Source organism: Rosa rugosa, chromosome 7 (assembly GCF_958449725.1).
Source record: "Rosa rugosa chromosome 7, drRosRugo1.1, whole genome shotgun sequence".
NCBI classification, from domain to species: Eukaryota; Viridiplantae; Streptophyta; class Magnoliopsida; order Rosales; family Rosaceae; genus Rosa; species Rosa rugosa.
Genome location: NC_084826.1, coordinates 13893267 through 13900889, shown reverse-complemented (window position 1 = coordinate 13900889; position 7623 = coordinate 13893267).

Genomic DNA, 7623 nt, shown 5'->3' with positions numbered 1-7623 from the left:
CAATGTTAAAGTAAATTATGGCGTAGCCAGTAGAGCACTCATTGCTAGTTAGTGCTTGTTATAATACATGTATTCTGTAGAGATTTCTGATACTATTTAGGGAAATACTCTAGATGCTTATTGTAATCAGGGGTTTAGACTCAATGTCTCCCCTATATATGTATTTGACAGTTTCATTAATCAAGGCTTGAGGGTAGCCGCGCCAGCTCTTTATTTCAAAAAAAAAAAAAAACTTATACTACTAAACCAAATAGTACTTATTAGCATAATTATAAGATAATTATTTTTTAGTCTCTACGTTAATATATACATATATTCCATCCTTAAGATATACCTTATATCGCACCCAAATATTATTACCAAATGAAGTTAGAGCCAATATAAGATACTCATGTTCAAGTAAATCAAGAATATGTGTCTGACCCAAACTCTAGGTTACTTGACCTAGTTGTAATAGGGTTAGGAATTAGAGATATTCTTGGAGATATTCATAGATATCCGATTAATTGTACGATTAACTTTCCTTGTACAACTCTGATTCTATGTCTTGTAATCCTCTATATAAAGAGGTCCCTATTATCAACGAAAGGACGATTCAATTCTCTCCCAATTCAGTTATCCTTAAACACGTTATCAACACGAAGCCCTAACCCTGAAACAAATAGCCAAACCCTAATTCAAGAAGCAATAACCCTGAAATCCCAAAAACCAAAACCCAAAAACCCTAGCCACCGTCGACGCCTCTGTTGCCCGTTGCCCGTGCTAGCCTCACCACCACTCGTGCACCCTTGCTGCCCATACGCATCAAGGACTCCTCCTCGGCCCCTCAACCCTTGACAGCAGCTCCGCAAGCAATCTGCTTCTCCATCTGCAGCAACCAAGATTGAAGTAGCTTTTGCAATCCCGTAACCAGGATTGAAGTTCGACTGCACGTAACCAGGCGAAGTTCGACTGTACGTAACCAGGAAGGATTGAAAGCTAGTCTGCAATCCTACAATAAGGATCAAAGGCACACTGCAACCCTAAGAGGTATGTTTTACTAAAAGTTCCCGTTTTTGAGTTTTTTCAATTCCTCTTCTTTTCTCGGGGACTTGCAAACTCCATTCTTCTACCCCCATTTCTTCATCATAGGGGAGACCTAATTAAGCCGAACTGTGGGGGTTCATGCTCACTCCAAGCTTGGAGCTTGTTGAGATCTCCAAACTTAGAGTTTGTAGAGAATTTATGATCGACCACTTACGTCGTTGTTTCGATCTAATCCAATACCTCATGGAATTGAATTTCTTGGAAGCGATTACGCTCAGAAATTCCTAATTTCTTGGAAGCGATTACGCTCAGGAATTTTATATGTTTTCGTGGTAGCTTTTTTGCTCCGAAAGTAACCCTAATTTCTTGTTCTCTTTCAGGATGAGTAACTTGAACAAATTGGACTTTGCTCCATTGGGAACAACTGGCTCTGAATATCACAGGTGGGTTCGTGATGTCCGCCAACATCTCAAGGCCGATGGAATCCTGGATACGATTCTCGAGCCTAGCCAGGACGTGCTAACTGTTGAGCAAGCTCAAGCTTTAGAAGCAAATAGAGCAGCCTTAGAGGCAAATAAAGCAAAAGCCATCATCCTAATGACTCGTCATATAGATGATTCGCTCCAGTACGAGTGTATAAATGAAGAAGACCCCAGAAGGCTGTGGGTCTCACTCGAAGAAAGATTTGGCAACGTCCGTGACTCCCTACTTTCTGACCTAGAAGTGAGATGGCATAGCCTCCGCTTATGTGATTTCAAGTCATTTTTTGACTACAACTCGGAAGCACTTCGCGTTAAATCCTTAATGGAATTCTGTGGTAAAGAGATCACAGATGCGATGTTGATTGAGAAGACTCTCTCTACCTTCCCCGTCTCTGCATTGATGGTTTCTAAGAACTATCAAATCGATGTTACTGCAGGACGGATCACAAGGTTTCATGAGCTTATTGGAGCCATGAATGTCGCTGAAAAACATGACAACATCCTTATGAAGAACTATAATTTGAGATTCGTAGAAACAAAGCTTATTCCGGAATCCAATTATAGTCGCGCCCCTAAGAGAGGGCGCCAAGAGCGAAACCCTAATCTTATGGATACTTCTGGACGTTCTGGTCCATATAATCGCTCTACTTGGGAAGGTAACCGCCAAAATAGGCGAACACAGAACCGAAGAGGTCAACGTGGAAATAGAGAGGGAGGCAACGCCTTTGGCCATGTTAGTGGCTCCACCAACACTAGGAGCCATCTAAATGACGCTTTCAAAGCACCTCAATCAATGGAGTCTGAGCGAAGAGATGTATGTTCTCGATGTGGAGTATCCGGTCATTGGACACACATTTGCAGAGCTCGTGAAGAAATTGTCACCGCCTACAAAGCATATTGTGAAGCAAGAGAAGCTCACTATGTGGAACAAGAAGATCAAGAAGATGATCTAGAGTGAAGGGTTGAAGACTACAAATCTGGCTGGGATCAATAGATCGCCAATTCTGTTTAAGTCTTTATTTTTCCCAGAGATGTAATAGGTAATTACCATATACTTTGTAGTAAATGCCATTGGTTTAGTTTTTCTTCACATAGCCTCATCCAAAATGAGTATGATGTCTAGGAAGGTTTTGAGATAAGTGGTACTTAAGCGAGCTTTGCTCCACAGACATCTCTCTACTCACCTGGTCATATTTATTTTGGAGTTACCGAAAGAACTCAAACGACTACCTTTGTTTTGCATTAGCTAGCATTTGGATTAGATTCTCTTAATAGTTAAGAAACAATGATGTACTCCATTGGCTTATGAATAAAATTTTGAGTTCTTTTCATGACTCCATTTTGATTCTAAGCATATTACTTTGTGACTACGATGGCTGGGCCATCAGTATTAATTCATGGACATGGAATAGCTCAAGTTCCCCTTGCCAAATGGCACCTTCGTTACTGTCACAGAAACTCTCTACGCTCCTAGAGAAAATCACACCTATGAATAGCCAATGGATTCCATGTGAAAACACATGTAGAGAACGGAAATGAGTTCCTTTGCAATACCTCTAACGATTGCGAAAAAAAGCGCATCTTAGAGAAGTTTATGTGTACCTCTAGTGGACTCTATGTCATTATTCGAGCAATTAAATCCAATAAAGTTATGAGAGAAGATCTCTTGGATTTAGACACATATTGGCTTTGTCACGACATGATAGGTCAACCTGATCATGATATGATGATCCGTCTACTAAAGACTTCACACGGATATCCATTCTCTCGAGCGAAATGAGGCATGAATCAAAAGTTGATTTCTGGACTAAGTGTGACCGCCGCCGCTGCCTCTGGCGCAGCCTAAACCACTAGCCTAGAGCTGGCACAATACTTATCCATGACACCATGGATGGCGTCCATCATGGTGATGGCGCCCTAGGTGAGGCTGCAATCACCAACTTTGCTTCAAATAGTGTTTCAAACGCTCATGCCCAACCAAAATCCTCATTGGTTGCTTCTAAAGCCTCTTGCTCATTTTACAAAGCCTGTTCCTTAGGGAAATTAGGACTGAGGCCGTCCTATGCAAAAGATATGAAAATACTCATTCTGTTCTTACATAGAATCCATGGGGATTCTGTGGACTGATTCAACCAGTACTTGCGGACGTTTAAATATTTCATGATGTTGGTTGACACGCAAACACGCTAGTCACGTGTTGTGCCATTGTCCACTTGTAATGCTGCTTATGCTACTCCTAGCACATATCATATGACAACGGGCTCACTCCTTGGATCATCCTATTCAGTCAATTAGATTTGACAATGCTAGAGAGTTCACATCGAAGACTTTCGATGGATATTGCAATGGGATTGATGTTGGACATCATATTCCCATGAACACGCCCAAATGGTCTCGCGGAAACGACTACGATGGTAGTCAGGATATTGGTAATGCGCACCAACCTCCATATATCCGCCTCGGGTGATGCAATATCGCATGCAGCTATGCTAATTCGTCTACGACCTACCGCCACTCAATGTATCTCTGCGTTACAGCTAGTGACTGGGTACAAGTATTTTGTACTTACGCACATTTGAGTGAGCCATTTATGTGCCAATTGCGCCGCCACAGCGCACTATGATAGGTCCTTACAGACGAATGGAAAACTACGTTGGATTTGAGATTCCAACAATCGTCCGCCACTTAATACCCTTGCTACGCGATCTCCTTACCGCTAGATTTGCGGATTGTCACTTTGATGAGACAGTCTTCCCGTCGTTAGGGGGAGATAAGAACACGGATGTTCAACAGGAATGACATGAATTGTCATGGTCTGTCTCTACTATGTCTTATCTCGATCCCTATTAAAGTGACGAGATCACACAAATATGCTGCAAACATGTCTGCAAGGATGGACGTCCCTATGAGAGGATGTAGCGCCACCCTACACGAAGATAGGCATGGCGCCAACGCCAAAGAGAGTGGCACTCTGGCGTTATAGGCCATGACCCCAGCTAGGATGCGTGGGAGGCCCGTGGGTCCGAATGATACTTTGGCACATTCCAATCCTTTGATCATCAAGACTCAAAATCCGTCTCATGAGAATCTTCCTGATTATGGTTATCGTTAGGGGACACATCAACATCAGAACCTATTCCTGAGAATATAGAGCTCTATGAAAATTACACTAGTGTACACTAGACGTGGGATTGAAACTATCATAATTGATGATGTAGTTGCGCATTTCTTTGTGCATGAGTTTATTGAGTCCGATGATATCGAACCACGCTCTGTTGATGAATGAATGCCAACGTAGAGAAATTTGGCCTAAATGGAAAGATGCGATCCAGGTTAAGTTGGATTCTCTAACGAAGAGGAAGGTTTCCGAGCCAGTGATGCCAACACCTCCTAACATAAAACTTATTGACTAATGGGTCTTCGTTAGAAAGCGTGATGAGAAAAAGATATGGCAATCTCGCCTTATGGCTCAAGGCTTCTCACAAAATGCCCTGGAATCGACTACGATGAGACATATTCTCTCGTAATGGATGTCAGTGCACTCCACTACCCTGTCGGTTTGGTAGTTTCTGAATAACTGAACATGCAGCTTACAACTGTTGTCACTACGTATCTCTATGGGGATCTGGATACGGAATATATATGAAGGTTCATGGTGAACTTTATTTACCCAAGTCAAGTGGCTCTAGACCATGGAGCGCGTTTACAATGAGGTTGAAACGCTCACTAAAGTGACTACTTGATTGGGAAGAGATATGCCCACGCGTTTCTATAACAAGTTTCGGATTCTATCGCGGTTCATGTTCGACATGATCTTCATTGGAAGCCCTTAAAGAGTTAAGGAAAACCGCTGAACACTTGAAATTCGAGTTTGAGACGAAGGATTTTGGGAGAACACGATTATGTCTCGGTTTGGAACTTGAGCATCGTGTTGATAGATGCTTAGGCATTTTGACAAAGTCAAGCCTTCAAGCACCCCCATGATCGTCTGTATTCTTGATCCTGAAAAGGATCCTCTTCGTCCGAAGGATGATGACGAAGATGTGCTAGGGGCAGAAATGTCCTACTTAAGTACAATAGGCGCATTATTGTACTTAGCTCAATGCACAAGATTAGACATCTCATTTGCAGTAAACTTGTTAGCTAAGATATAGCTCTGCGCCAACGTGACGCCATTGGATTGGTGTAAAAGATATTTTTCGGTACTTGAGATGTACGATTGATATGGGCTTGTTCTATTCCTACAGAGAGATGATGGATTCGGACCCATCACACACCAGGAACGCCGCCAACACTGGCCTGCGTCTACTATCCCCATCCCAAAACAGTATGTGTTTTGGAAGGTTTTGCTGATATTTGGTATCTCTCTGACTAATACAAAGGTCCTTCACAAACTGGTTAAGTGTTCACCATGGGTAAAGACCGTGATATCTTGAAGGTCTACAGAATAGCTAGTTGCTATATCTTCGAACAATGCAGAGATTATTGCTCTTCAAGATGTGGTTCGTGAATGTATATGGATTGGATCCATAATTACGCATGTTTGAACAATTGTGGTTTGAAGTCTACCACAGATGAGCCTACGAGCATTTAGGATAATGCTGCTTGTTTTGAACAAATGAAGCAAGGCTACATCAAAAGCGACAACACCAAGGATAATCAGCAACAACATACTTTCCTCAAGATCAAAGTGAACTAGGCTCGATCTGAGGACAGTGTGACAGACTTGCTCACTAAGTCATTGCCTAAATTCCACTTTCGAGAAACATGTTGGTAGCATCATTTGCGGAAGTTATCCGAACTCCCATGACCGTAGTCATCAGGGGGAGATGGGGGAGATGTCTACATGTATGGTCTCGAAACGTGAAGGGTGTGTTGTGCTCTTTTTCCCCTTCGACCGAGGTTATTTTTTTCCCATAGGGTTTTTGTTACTCGACAAGGTTTTTAATGAGGCAACGAGAGGAGCACCACGTTTGGGCGACACAAGGGGGAGTGTTCAAGTAAATCCAGAATATGTGTCTGGCCCAAACTGTAGGTTACTTGACCTAATTTTAATATGGTTAGGAATTAGAGATATTCTCGGAGATATTCATAGATATCCGATTAATTGTACGATTAACTTTCCTTGTACAATTCTGATTCTATGTCTTATAATCCTCTATATAACAAGGTCCCTATTATCAATGAAAGGACGATTCAATTCTCTCCCAATTCAGTTTTCCTTAAACAACTCAATATTTATCAACAGTCAACCCCACCCTCCATAATTAATAATGAGAAGCATGCTTTATTATTGTTGTTGGTGTAAAGTCGTTAGCGATCAATGTATCCTATATTGGACCAAACATTTCTTCACCAAGAATCGATCACTATAAGAAAAGAGTGGTCTATTCTTCTAAGCTGACGCTGGATAAGTAGATGATGAAGCTCAAAGTCTCAAACCAAGAACAAATTGTGTGGCACTGAAATTGAAACGTTATTAATTAAGTAAAAATGATGGAACACTCAATAAATTAATTATTGATTAGGACACACTTTTGATCGATGCCAAAGTTTGAATATAATACGTCACTAGATGCTCAATACATTATGTAAACGACAAAGGATGGAGTGAAAGAACCTTTGCTAAAAGCCTAAAGCTTTGGAATAACCACCGCCCTCTCCCCCCCCCCGGGACGAACATGAATTGCTTACCCTACCGACACTTCGATGGGTCTTCAGACCTGCCAAAAATATATAAGGAGAAGACATATAATTGGGTCTACCAGACTACCATGTCCAAAATGATCGATCGAATCTATTTTTTGCATACTTCGACCACTTTCAATAATTGTTCATTTCTTTAGAGGGAACATTTTAAAAGTGTTTGAGAAATTCATAATCGAGTAATACTTTATAATTTTGTCTTTTTTTTTTCTTTTTCAAATAAATACTTCTCATAGGATAAAGTCTAACAATACAACAAAAACGACAACAAATCTGTAAATGTGTCAAACTCAATAAGACAGTAAAAATAGTAATCATGATAGAGGAAAACTAAGGCGCATAAACTTTGCTCTAACAATAATCTACATCCAAAGCAATAACATCCATATAAACAGCTATTTCCAATTAA